Below are 15337 nucleotides of genomic sequence, written 5' to 3' on the forward strand. Positions count from 1 at the left end.
GGCTCCAGGCCCTGGTACTCCCTCTCCGCGGGACATCGGCGAATATTTGGCCGGGCTTCCGCTCTCCTCCGCTTCTCCTCTCATCCGCTCCTCCGCTCCTCCGCTCCGGGCCCTGGTACTCCTGAACTGCCAGACATAAGCGAATCAGGCTCCAGTCCCTGGTACTCCCTTTCCGCTGGACTCAGGCGAATTGTCGGCAAGGCTTCCGCTCTCCTCCGCTTCTCCTCTCATCCACTCCTCCGCAACTCCACTCCAGGCCCTGGTAATCCTGAACTGCTAGACATAAGCGAATCACGTTCTTGACCCTGGTACTCCCTCTCCGCGGGACTTAGGCAAATATTCGGCCGGGCTTCCGCTCTCCTCCGCTCCTCCGCTCCTCCGCTCCTCCGCTCCTCCGCTCCTCCGCTCCGGCCCTGGTACTCCTGAACTGCTGGACATAAGCGAATCAGGCTCCAGGCCCTGGTACTCCCTCTCCGCGGGACATCGGCGAATTGTTGGCCGGGCTTCCGCTCTCCTCCGCTTCTCCTCTCATCCGCTCCTCCGCTCCTCCGCTCCGGGCCCTGGTACTCCTGAACTGCCAGACATAAGCGAATCAGGCTCCAGTCCCCGGTACTCCCTTTCCGCTGGCCTCAGGCGAATTGTCGGCAAGGCTTCCGCTCTCCTCCGCTTCTCCTCTCATCCACTCCTCCGCACCTCCACTCCAGGCCCTGGTAATCCTGAACTGCTAGACATAAGCGAATCACGTTCTTGACCCTGGTACTCCCTCTCCGCGGGACTTAGGCAAATATTCGGCCGGGTTTCCGCTCTCCTCCGCTCCTCCGCTCCTCCGCTCCTCCGCTCCTCCGCTGCGGCCCTGGTACTCCTGAACTGCTGGACATCATTATATCACGCTTCTGGCCCTGGTACTCCCTTTCCGCGGGACTCAGGCGAATTGTCGGCCGGATTCAGCTCTCCTCCGGTCCTCCGGTCCTCCGCTCCTCCGCTCCTCCGCTCCTCCGCTCCTCCGTTCCGGCCCTGATACTCCTGAACTGCTGGACATAAGCGAATCAGGCTCCAGGTCCTGGTACTCCCTCTCCGCGGGACTTAGGCGAATTGTCGGCCGGGCTTCCGCTCTCCTCCGCTTCTCCTCTCATCCGCTCCTCGGCTCCTCCGCCCTGGGCCCTGGTATTCCTGAACTGCTAGACATAAGCGGATCAGGCTCCAGGCCTTGGTACTCCCTCTCCGCTGGACTTAGGCGAATATTCGGCCGGGCTTCCGCTCACCTTCGCTCCTCCGCTCATCCGCTCCTCCGCTCCTCCGCTCCTCCGCTCCTCCGCTCTGGGCCCTGGTACTCCTGAACTGCTTGCCATAAGCGAATCAGGCTCCAGGCCCTGGTACTCCCAATCCGCGGGACTCAGGTGAAATGTGGGCCGGGTTTCAGCTCTCCTCCGCTCCTCCGCTCCTCCACTCATCCGCCCCTCCGCTCCTCCGCTCCTCCGCTCCGGGCCCTGGTACTCCGGAACCGCAGGACATAAGCGATTCAGGCTCCAGGGCCTGGTAATCCCCTTCCGCGGGACTCAGGCGAATTGTCGGCTCGGCTTCCGCTCTCTTCCGCTCCTCCGCTCCTCCGCTCCTCTGCTCCTCCGCTCCTCCGGTCTTCCGCTCCGGGCCCTGGAACTCCCGATCTGCGGGACTTCGGTGAATTCCAGGCCAGTCTTCTGCTCTCCTCCCCTCCTCCTTTTTTTCCCTCCCCCGCTTTGGACCCTGGAACTCCCGAACCGGGCCGGGCTTCTGCCCTTCGCCTCTCCTCTGCTCATCCGCTCCAGGCCCTGGAACTCCCTGTCATCCAGTCATTCGCATGTGTGTGCCCGGAGGTCCGGGAGCTCCACTCAAACGTCCGGGGGATAAGGGTAAGGGGTCCTGCTCCCCCCCCCCCCCTCGCCGCCTCTGAGAAGAGAAACATCTCCTCCGCTCCTCCGCTCCTCCGCTCCTCCGCTTCTCAGCTCCTCCGCTCCTCCGCTGCGGAACCAGGTACTACCGATACGCCAGACTCAGGTGAATTGCGGACAGGGCTTTTCCTGTCCTCCGCTCCTCCGCTTTGGGCCCTGGAACTCCCGAACCGCTGGACATAAGCGAATCACGGTCCGGGCTTCTGCCCTCCTCCGCTCCTCACCTCATCCGCTAAAGGCCCTGGTACTCCCAGTCCGCGGGAACCCCCCCACCCACCAAAACAAACTCACACACACATAAACACACGCACACACACACACACACACACACACACAGACACACACACACACACACACACACACACACACACACACCTGAACTCATCATAGCTGTGCTAATAGCATTGGCCGAAACGTATCCACAACAAAACAAACATTAGCTCATCCACTCATTCACATATGTGTGTGCCCAGAGGTACGGGAGCTCCAGTCATGAGTCCGGGTGATCTATGTCCGGAGAAGGCTCACATTGGCCGGTCTAAGGGGTCCTGCTGCCCCCAAGCTTCCCCGCCTTTGAGAAGAGAAACATAACTCCGCTCCTCCGCTCCTCCGCTTCTCAACTCCTCTGCTCCTCCGCTATTGGCCCTGGTACTCCCGATCCTCTGAACTCAGGCGAATAGCGTGACGTGCTTCTGCTCTCCTATAAGCCCCTACACACTTCTAACACGGCTGTTATCACCCTGTTACTGCATTACAATGACACCCATTTGCTTTTGATCTCAGTGTCTGCCACTGTACGGAAAATGCGGGGGGGACGGGGGGGGGTGACGGGAGACATAAGGGCATTCGTTCTGTATGTAATCAGAAGTTAATAGTGTTAACGGTTTGCGAGAATTTTTAATGCTAGACAAAAACAGAAAATTAAAAGGAAATAATTAAATAAATAGATAGAAAAATAAAATAAAAAACTAAAAAAAAAAATTGTAAGGGGAATATAACATGTAATTAAGTTGGCCGTTCACAAGGAATCTCAGACATCAAACTGTTTTTAATTGAACATTAATAGTACACACAAATATACAAATGTACAAATAAACATAGCAAGGTAGAACTGAATGTCAATGAAACAACCAGGGATGAGGAAGCAACGGACAGAAGGACATTTGTTCTGTATGGAATCAGAAGTTAATAGTGTTAACGGTTTGTGAGAAATTTACAGTGCTAGACAAAAAAAGAAATTAAAAGGAAATAATTAAATCAATAGATAGACAAATAAAAAATTAAAACGAAAAAAAAATTGCAAGGGGAATATAACATGTAATCAAGTTGTTTTTTTTTTTTTCCAAAAAAAAGGAATCTCAGACATGGGTAACTGTATATTTTTTAGTTTTTGGATTTTTCCATAAGTTTTAAGGTTTTTTTTTTTTATAATTCAAAATCGTTTATGAAGAAATTCAAATTTGGGGAGCATTTTTGCATTCTGTTTTTGTGAATGAAGAATTCGGCCAGGCCTAAAAGAACATTGACACAGAGTTCATCTGTTATGTTGCTTAAAAGTAAACCAAATGTGATATCATCTTTTGAGAGGGAAACTGGTGACGATGGAATGAGAATGAGAAAAAATATATGGTCAGTGGTTTCAATGTTGTCTTCACAAAATGTACAAATATTATCTTCAAAAGTAAAGCGTACCCTCAATAATTCCTGAGATGGGTAGATGTCATTCATAATTTAGAAGTGGGTCTCTTTGTGCCTTGGGGGGTATGGGTAGAGTCAGATACATAGTTCGCAGCGTGGCAATCGATTCCTTATCAAATTTATTTCAAATATTATTTTTGTTTTGACGTCCAGGGAATAAGTTTCCTGTGAAACATGTCCTAATAAAGGAGTTGCTGCACTTTCTGTCCAGAATTGAGATTCCCTGGAGTGATAGTCGGGGTAACTGTAGTTGTACGGTTCGGTGCGTCATTATATTTTTGGTCAGGAATACAAATTGTCGAGGCAGTGCGTTTCATAACTTTATCAACTCTAATATGGGAGGCTTAAATCTGTGTGTAGTACAGAACTGTTCATAGTCTAGAGGACTGCCATTGTCATCCATCAAGTCAATTATTGACCATATACCTTTCTCAAAGCATTCCTTGTAAAACAGAGGTTTGTTGCCACGCAGTACATATCTATTGTTCCAAATTATTGTACTGTGTGTTGAGAAATTGTGTACATATATCATTTTCCAGTATAATAGTATTTGTTTATGGAACTCTGAAAATTGGACAGGAATCTTGTTGATATCCAAGTCAGAGATAAGTAGAAGACTTAGGCTGCCGACTATGTTGAATAAGTAGTTTGGAGTACAATACCAGAAAGAATGATGATGTTTGATCCAGGATTTCAACCAGTTCACCTTCAATGTCCCATTCAGGCAGTCCAACTCTATCACTTTCAGCCCTCCGTCACTTGTTTCTTTCCCCATATGTTATTTTTTTAGATGGTGTGGTCTGTTCCTCCAGATAAAGTTGAAATTTATTTGGTTAATAGATTTTATGAGTTGATTTGGAGCAGCATTGGAATACACTGGGTATATACATGTGGATAAACATTCCATTTTAGTCAAATATATCGGGCCTAATATTGATAAATCTCTTTGGAGCCATATATTCAATTTAGCTTTACTTTGATTCAGTTTAGATTCAATGTTCCTGGACTGATTTAACTTTTGGTCCTTAGATAGGAAAATGCTCAAGTATTTTATTTCTGATTTGATAGGAACATTGCTGATTTCCTTTAGTGGTGAGTCATGCAGCGCAAGAAGTTTGCATTTCTTTAAGTTTAATGACAATCCTGAAGCCTTGGAGAATGTTTTAATTTTTTCAACGCTTATTGGGACTTGATGTTCATTTTTCAAAACTAAGGTTGTGTCATCTGCCAGCAGGCTAATAACAATTTCTGTCCCCGACATTATTTCTGTCCCACACATACACACACACACACACACACACACACACACACACACACACACACACACACACACACACACACACACACACACACATACACACACACACACACACACACTCACACACACCTTAATTCCACTCTTTTATATACGCATGTCTGGAGTTCCGGGAGCTCGTTCTCAACGTTCTGGGAATAATCATAGCTGTGCTGATAGCATTAGCCGAAACGCCCCCCCCCCACACACACACACCACCACCACCACCACTACCACCACCCCACACACACATTAGCTCCTCCATTCATTCACATGTACACGCCGGCTGCTCCGGGGGCTCCACGCCGACGTTTCGGTGATCGATGTCGGCAGAAGGTGCACCATTGCCGGTCTGCGGTGTCCTGTAGACCCCCCCCCTCCATACACACATGCAATACGCCTTGAAACGCATCGCTCGCACCGACGCGGGGAATCCTTTTCCCTACTTCCACAACAACGGCGAGAATCGCGTTGCGTCGGCCGCCGTGAGGAAGGGGGGGGGGGGGGGGGGGCATTAAGGGGGGGGAGAGAGAGACATGGAGATTTTCTCAGCCTCTCATTCTTTTTTTTTTTTAATTGAACATAAATAGTACACACAACTATACAAATGTACAAATAAACATGGCAAGGTAGAACTGAATGTCAATGAAACAACCAGGCATGAGGAAGCAAAGGACATAAGGACATTCATTCTGTATGTAATCAGAAGTTAATAGTGTTAACGGTTTGTGAGAAATTTACAATGCTAGACAAAAAAAGAAATTAAAATGAAATAATTAAATCAATAGATAGACTAATAAAAAATTAAAACGAAAAAAAGATTGCAAGGGGAGTACAACATGTAATTAAGTTGGCGACTCACAAGGAATCTCAGATATCAAACTGTATATTTTTTGTTGTTTATATATAAACATATACAAAACAAACATATATTGTTTGTTGTTGTTTATTTTTGGGATATATTGAGGAATATTTGTTGGAAAGGAGTCACAATCGCTTTTTGACAATGTCGAAGTGTATAGGTGGCTATAGAATTTAAAGATTTCTGTGGAAATTATAGCCTCATCTGTAATTTCCTTGTTGTTAAGACGGGCTTGCGCTTTGCTCCGCTCCTCCGCTCCTCCGCTCCTCCGCTGCGGAACCAGGTACTACCGATCCGCCGGACTCAGGTGAATTGCGGACAGGGCTTTTGCTGTCCTCCGCTTCTCCGCTTTTGGCCCTGGAACTCCCGAACCGCTGGACATAAGTGAATCACGGTCCGGGCTTCTGTCCTCCTCCGCTCCTCACCTCATCCGCTCCAGGCCCTGGTACTCCCTGTCCGCGGGAACCCCCCCACCAAAACAAACTCTCACACACAGATAAACACACGCACACACACACACACACACACACACACACACAGACACACACACACAAACACACACACAAACACACACACACACACACACACACACACCTGAACTCGTCATAGCTGTGCTAATAGCATTGGCCAAAACGTATCCACAACAAAACAAACATTAGCTCATCCACTCATTCACATATGTGTGTGCCTAGAGGTACGGGAGCTCCAGTCATACGTCCGGGTGATCTATGTCCGGAGAAGGCTCACATTGGCCGGTCTAAGGGGTTCTTCTGCCCCCAAGCTTCCCCGCCTCAGAGAGGAGAAAAATTACCTCCGCTCCTCCGCTTTTCAGCTCCACCGCTCCTCCTCTATGGGCCCTGGTACTCCCCCCCCCCACCTAAACAAACTCTCACACATACACACACAAACATACTCACACACATACAAAAACACACAAACACACACACACACACACACACACATACACACACACCTTAACTCATCATAGCTGTGCTAATAGCATTAGCTGAAACGCATCCACAACCAAACAAACATTAGCTCATCCACTCATTCACATGTGTATGCACAATGGTCCGAGAGCTCCAATCATACGTCCGGGGGATCTTTGTCCGGAGTATGCTCACATTAGCCAGTCTAAGGGGTTCTTCTGCCCCCAAGCTTCCCCGCCTCTGAGAGAAGAAACATTACCTTCGCTCCTCTGCTCCTCCGCTTCTCAGCTCCACCGCTCCTCCGCGATGGGCCCTGGTACTCCCCCCCCCCCCCTAAACAAACTCTCACACAAAATCCCTCACACACACACAAAAACACACAAACACACACAAACACACATACACACACACCTTAACTCATAGCTGTGCTAATAGCATTAGCCGAAACGCATTCACAACCAAACAAACATTAGCTAAACCACTCATTCACATGTGTGTGCCCAATGGTACTCCCTGTCCACGACCCCCCCCCCACCAAAAGAGCCTCTCACACACACACACACACACAAAGACACTCACACACACACAGACACACACATAATCACATACACATACCTTAAGTCTTCATAGCTGTGCTAATAGCTTTAGCCGAAACGCATCCACAACCAAACAAACATTAGCTCATCCACTCATTCACATGTATGTGCCCTGGTACTCCGTGTCCGCGACCCCCCCCCCCCCCCCACCAAAACAAACTATCACACACATACACAAAGACACCCACACACACACACACACACTGACACACATACACACATTAAGTCATCATAGCTGTGCTAATAGCATTAGCCGAAACGCATCCACAACCAAAGAAACATTAGCTCATCCATTCATTCACATGTGTGTGCTCAATGGTCCGCTTCTCCGCTCCACCGCTCCTCCACTATGGGCCCTGGTACTCCCGATCCGCCGGACTCAGGAGAATTAAGAATAAGAATCAGAACAACTTTTATAATCCCGAAGGAAATTGCAGTGCCAGAGTTACAGAAAATATAACAGTAATAAATAATAAAAGAAAGGCAGAATTATAAATAAAAATAAACTATAAACTATAAAGTGTTTCAGTGAAACTATAAAGTGTCTTAGTAGGCAGTGATAAAACTATAAGTGTCTTAGTAACAAGTGAGGTAAGGAGTGCACAATAGTATGATAGAAGGGAACATTATAGTGTAGCTGTTATGAGATGAGATGAAATATTGCACAGTTTCTGAATATTGCACAGAAATGAGATATTGCACATTTTTGTTTGTTTTTAAGTTAAAGATAGGTTTTTATGGTTGCCGGCGGCTGAATGGGACGTGCTTCTGCCCTCCATCCGCTCCACAGCTCATCCGCTCCAGGCCCAGCTACCCCCTGTCCGCGCCCCCCCCCACCTAAACAAACTGTCACACACATATACACAATCGCACACACAAACACACACACACACACACACACACACACAAACACAAGAACACACAAACACACAAACACACAAACACACAAACACACAAACACACACACACACACACACCTTAAGTCATCATACCTGTGCTAATAGCTCCCAAGCTTCCCCGCCTCTGAGAAGAGAAACAATACCTCCGCTACTCCGCTCCTCCGCTTCTCAGCTCCACCGCCCCTCCGCTATGGGCCCTGGTACTCCCCCCCCCCCCCCCCCCCCACCAAAACAAACTCTCACAAAAAATCACTCACACACACACAAAAACACACAAACACACACACACACACATACACACACACCTTAACTCATCATAGCTGTGCTAATAGCTTTAGCCGAAACGCATCCACAACCAAACAAACATTAGCTCATCCACTCATTCACATGTGTGTGCCCTGGTACTCCGTGTCCGCGACCCCCCCCCCCCACCAAAACAAACTATCACACACATACACAAAGACACTCACACACACACACACACTGACAGACATACACACATTAAGTCATCATAGTTGTGCTAATAGCATTAGCCGAAATGCATCCACAACAAAACAAACATTAGCTCATCCACTCATTCACATGTGTGTGCCCAATGGTTCGCTTCTCCGCTCAACCGCTCCTCCGCTATGGGCCCTGGTACTCCCGATCCGCCGGACTCAGGAGAATTATGGGACGTGCTTCTGCCCTCCATCCGCTCCACAGCTCATCCGCTCCAGGCCCAGCTACCCCCTGTCCGCCCCCCCCCCCCCCCACCTAAACAAACTGTCACACACATATACACAAACGCACACACAAAAACACACACACACACACACACAAGAACACACAAACACACAAACACACAAACACACACACACCTTAAGTCATCATAGCTGTGCTAATAGCTCCCAAGATTCCCCGCCTCTGAGAGGAGAAACAATACCTCCGCTACTCCGCTCCTCCGCTTCTCAGCTCCACCGCTCCTCCGCTATGGGCCCTGGTACCCCCCCCCCACCTAAACACACTCACTCACACACAAAAACACACAAACATACACACGCACACACACACACACACACACATACACAAACACAACTTAACTCATCATAGCTGTGCTAATAGCATTAGCCGAAACGCATCCACTACCAAACAAACATTAGCTCATCCACTCATTCACATGTGTGTGCCCAATGGTCCGGGAGCTCCAATCATACGTCCGGGCGATCTATATCTGGAGAAGGCTCACAGTGGCTGGTCTAAGGCGTCCTACTGCCCCCAAACTTCCCATCCTCTGCCTTTGAGAAGAGAGAAATTACCTCCGCTCCTCCATTCCTCCGCTTCTCCGCTCCACAGCTCTTCCGCGATGGGCCTTGGTACCCCCCCCCCCCCACCTAAACAAACTCTCACACACACACACACGAACACCCTCACACAGACACAAAAACAAACAAACAGACACACACACACACACATACACACACACACACACCTTAACTCATCATAGCTGTGCTAATAGCATTAGCCGAAATGCATCCACAACCAAACAAACATTAGCTCATCCACTCATTCACATGTGTGTGCCCAATGGTCCGGGAGGTCCAATCATACGTTCGGGGGATCTATGTCCGGAGAATGCTCACATTAGCCCGTCCAAGGGGTTCTGATGCCCCCAAGCTTCCCCGCCTCTGAGAGGAGAAACTATGCCTCTGCTACTCCGCTCCTCCGCTCCTCCGCTTCTCAGCTCCACTGCTCCTCCGCTTTGGGCCCTGGAATTCCCGAACCGCTGGACATAAGCGAATCAAGGCCGGGCATCTGCCCTCCTCAGCTCCTCAGCTCATTTGCTCGAGGCCCTGGTACTCCCTGTCCGCGACCCCCCCCCACCTAAACAAACTCACACACACACACACACACAAACACACAAACAGACATACACACACACACACACACCTTAACTCATCTTAGCTGTGCTAATAGCATTAGCCGAAACGCATCCACAACCAAACAAACATTAGCTCATCCACTCATTCACATGTGTGTGCCAATTTGGTCCGGCAGCTCCAGTCATACGACCGGGGGATCTATGTCCGGAGAATGCTCACATTAGCCCGTCTAAGGGGTTCTTCTGCCCCCAAGCTTCCCCGCCTCTGAGAGAAGAAACATTACCTCCGCTCCTCCGCTCCTCCGCTTCTCAGCTCAACTGCTCCTCCGCTATAGGCCCTGGTACTCCCCCCCCCCCCACCTAAACAAACTCTCACACAAAATCACTCACACAGACACAAAAACACACAAACACACACACACACACACACACAAGACATACACACACACCTTAACTCATCATAGCTGTGCTAATAGCATTAGCCGAAACGCATCCACAACCAAACAAACATTAGCTCATCCACTCATTCACATGTGTGTGCCCTATGGTACTCCCTGTCCGCGACCCCCCCCCCCCCACCACCACCAAAAGAGCCTCTCACACACACACACACAGACACACATATACACTCATACACACACCTTAAGTCTTCATAGCTGTGCTAATAGCTTTAGCCGAAACGCATCCACAACCAAACAAACATTAGCTCATCCACTCATTCACATGTGTGTGCCCTGGTACTCCTTGTCCGTGACCCCCCCCCCCACCAAAACAAACTATCACACACATACACAAAGACACTCACACACACACACACACACTGACACATATACACACATTAAGTCATCATAGCTGTGCTAATAGCTTTAGCCGAAATGCATCCACAACCAAACAACCATTAGCTCATCCACTCATTCACATGTGTGTGCCCAATGGTCCACTTCTCCGCTCCACCGCTCCTCCGCTATGGGCCCTGGTACTCCCGATCCGCCGAACTCAGGAGAATTACGGGACATGCTCCATCCGCTCCACATCTCATCCACTCCTGGCCCAGCTACCCCCTGTCCGCGCCCCCCCCCCCACCTAAACAAACTGTCACGCACATATACACAAACGCACACACAAACACACACACACACACACACACACACACACACACACACACACACAAGAACACAAAAACACACACACACACAAACACCCACACACACACACACACACACCTTAAGTCATCATAGCTGTGCTAATAGCATTAGCCGAAACGCATCCACAACCAAACAAACATTAGCTCATCCACTCATTCAAATGTATGTGCCCAGAGGTCCTGGATCTCCGGTCATACGTCCGGGGCATCTATGTCCGGAGAAGGCTCACATTTGCCGGTCTAAGGGGTCCTGGTGCCCCCAAGCTTCCCCGCCTTTGAGAAGAGAAATATAATATCGCTCCTCCACTCCTCCGCTTCTCAACACCTCCGCTCCTCCGCTATTGGCCCTGGTACTCCCGATCCTGCAAACTCAGGAGAATTGCGAGAGGTGCTTCTGCTCTCCTCCACTCCTCCGCTTCTCCGCTCCTCCGCTTTTCCGCTTTGGGCCCTGGAACTCCCGAAACGCTGGATATAAGGGAATCACGGGCTGGGCTTATGCCCTCCTCTGCTCCTCAGCTCATCCGCTCGAGGCCCTGGTACTCCCTGTCCGCGACCCCTCCCCCACCTAAACAAACTCTCACACACACACACAGACACACTCAAACACACACACACACATACACGCACACCTTAACTCATCATAGCTGTGCTAATAGCATTAGCCAAAACGCATCCACAACCAAACAAATATTAGCTCTTCCACTCATTCACATGTGTGTGCCCAATGGTCCGGGAGCTCCAATCATACGTCCGGGGGATCTATGTCCGGAGAATGCTCAGATTAGCCCATCTAAGGGGTTCTGCTGCCCCCAAGCTTCCCCGTCTCTGAGTGGAGAAACAATACTTCCGCTACTCCGCTCCTCCGCTTCTCAGCTCCACCGCTCTTCCGCTATGGGCCCTGGTACTCCCCCCCTCCACCTAAATAAACTCTCACACATACACACACAAGAACACACTGACACACACACATAAACACACAAAGACACACACACAGCTCAGCCCCACCGCTCCTCCGCTTTGGGCCCTGGAATTCCCGAACCGCTTGACATAAGCGAATCACGGGCCGGGCTTCTGCCCTCCTCCGCTCCTCAGCTCATCCGCTCTTGGCACTGGTACTCCCTGTCCGCGACCCCCCCCCCCACCAAAACAACATCACTCACACAAACACACAAAGACACTCACACACACACACAGACACACACACACCTTAAGTCTTCATAGCTGTGCTAATAACGTTAGCCGAAAAGCATCCACAACCAAACAAACATTAGCTCATCCACTCATTCACATGTATGTACCAAGAGGTCCGGGAGCACCGGTCATACGTCCGGGGGAGCTATGTCCATAGAAGGCTCATATTGGCCAGTCTAAGGGGTCCTGCTGCCCCAAAGCTTCCCCGCCTTTGAGAAGAGAAACATAACTCTGCTCCTCGGCTCCTCGGCTCCTCGGCTCCTCCGCTCCTCCGCTCCACCGCTTCTCCGTTCTTCCACTCATCCGCTCCGCCGCTGATCCGCTCCGGGCCTTAGTACTCCAGAACTGCTGGACATAAGCGAATCAGGCTCTTGGCCCTGTTACTCCCTATCCGCGGGACTCTGGCGAAATATGGAGCGTGCTTCCCCTCTCCTCCGCTCCTCCGCTCCTCCGCTCCTCCGCTCTTCCGCTCCTCCTCTCCTCCGCTCCTCCGCTTTTCCACTCCCTCGCTCCTCCGCTCCTCCGGTACTCCGCTCCTCCGGTCCTCCGCTCCTGGCCCTGTTACTCCTGAACTGCTAGACATAAGCATTTCAGGCTCCAGACCCTTGTACTCCCCTTCCGCGAGACTCAGGCGAATTGTCGGACGGGCTTCCGCTCTCCTCCGCTTCTCCGCTCCTCCGCTCCTCCGCTCCTGGCCCTGGTACTCCTGAACTGCTGGACGTAGGCGATTCAGGCTCCAGAACCTGGTACTCCCTCTCCGCGAGACACAGGCGAATTGCCGGCCGGGCTTCCACTCTCCTCCGCTCCTCGGCTCCTCCGCTCCTCCGCTCCAGGCCCTGGTACTCCTGAACTGCTAGACATAAGCGAATCAGGCTCCAGGCCTTGGTACTCCCTCTCCGCGGGACTTAGGCGAATTGTTGGCCGGGCTTCCGCTCTCCTGCGGTTCTCCTCTCATCCGCTCCTCCGCTCCTCCGCTCCTCCGCTTCTGGCCCTGGTACTCCTGAACTGCTAGACATAAGCGAATCAGGCTCCAGGCCTTGGTACTCCCTCTCCGCGGGACTTAGGCGAATTGTTGGCCGGGCTTCCGCTCTCCTCCGGTTCTCCTCTCATCCGCTCCTCCGCTCCTCCGCTCCGGGCCCTGGTACTCCGGAACCGCAGGACATGAGATTCAGGCTCCAGGTCATGGTACTCCCTTTCCGCGGGACTCAGGCAAATTGTCGGCCGGATTCCGCTCTCCTCCGCTCATCCGCTCCTCCGCTCCACCGCTTAAACGTTCTTCTGCTCATCCGCTCCTCTGCTCCTCCGCTCCGGCCCCTGGTACTCCTGAACTGCGAGACATAAGCGAATCAGGCCCGAGGCCCTGGTACTCCCTTTCCGCTGGACTCAGGCGAATTGTCGGCCGGGCTTCCGCTCTCCTCCGCTTCTCCTCTCATCCACTCCTCCGCACCTCCGCTCCAGGCCCTGGTACTGCTGAACTGCTAGACATAAGCGAATCACGATACTGGCCCTGGTACTCCCTATCCGCGGGACTTAGGCGAATATTCGGCCGGGCAACCGCTCACCTCCGTTCCTCCGCTCATCCGCTCCGGCCCTGGTACTCCTGAACTGCTGGACATATGCGAATCAGGCTCCAGGCCCTGGTACTCCCTCTCCGCAGGACTTAGGCGAAATGTGGGCCGGGTTTCCGCTCTCCTCCGCTCCTCCAATCCTCCACTCATCCGCCCCTCCGCTCCTCAGCACCTTGCCCTGGTACTCCTGAATTGCTGGACATCATTAAATCACGCTTATGGCCCTGGTACTCCCTCTCCGCGGGACTCAGGTGAATTGTCGGCCGGGCTTCCGCTCTCCTCCGCTCCTCCGCTCCTCCGTTCCTCCGCTCCGGGCCCTGGTACTCCTGAACTGCTAGACATGAGCGAATCAGGCTCCAGGCCCTGGTACTCCCTTTCCGCTGGACTCAGGCGAATTGTCGGCCGGGCTTCCGCTCTCCTCCGCTTCTCCTCTAATCCACTCCTCCGCACCTCCGCTCCGGGCCCTAGTACTCCTGAACTGCTAGACATAAGCGAATCACGTTCCTGGCCCTGGTACTCCCTCTCCGCGGGACTTAGGCGAATTGTCGGCCGGGCTTCCGCTCACCTCCGCTCCTCCGCTCCTCCGCTCCACTGCTTAAACGTTCTTCTGCTCATCCGCTCCTCCGCTCCTCCGCTCAGGGCCCTGGTACTCCTGAACTGCTTGCCATAAGCGAATCAGGCTCCTGGCCCTGGTACTCCCAATCCGCGGGACTTCGGCGAATATTCGGCCGGGCTTCTGCTCACCTCCGCTCTTGCGCTCCTGCGCTCCTGTGCTCCTCCGCTCCTCCGCTCCTCCGCTCCTCCGCTCTGGGCCCTGGTACTCCTAAACTGCTTGCCATAAGCGAACCAGGCTCCAGGCCCTGGTACTCCCAAACCTCCGCTCCTCCGCTCCGGCCCTGGTACTCCTGAACTGCTGGACATCATTAAATCACGCTTCTGGCCCTGGTACTCCCTTTCCGCGGGACTCAGGCGAATTGTCGGCCGGATTCAGCTCTCCTCCGGTCCTCCGCTCCTCCGCTCCTCCGCTCCTCCGCTCCTCCGCTCCTCCGCTCCTCCGCTTCGGCCCTGGTACTCCTGAACTCCTAGACATAAGCGAATCACGTTGCTGGCCCTGGTACTCCCTTTCCGCGGGATTTAGGCAAATATTCGGGCGGGCTTCCGCTCTCCTCCGCTCCTCCGCTCCGGCCCTGGTACTCCTGAACTGCTGGACATCATTAAATCACGCATCTGGCCCTGGTACTCCCTTTCCGCGGGACTCAGGCGAATTGTCGGCCGGATTCAGCTCTCCTCCGGTCCTCCGCTCCTCCGCTCCTCCGCTCCTCCGTTCCGGCCCTGGTACTCCTGAACTGCTGGACATAAGCGAATCG

The sequence above is a fragment of the Fistularia commersonii genome, chromosome 31, assembly GCF_037954325.1.
Source record: "Fistularia commersonii isolate RoL2024-O1a breed Wild chromosome 31, RoL_Fcom_v1.0, whole genome shotgun sequence".
In the NCBI taxonomy this organism is placed as follows: Eukaryota; Metazoa; Chordata; class Actinopteri; order Syngnathiformes; family Fistulariidae; genus Fistularia; species Fistularia commersonii.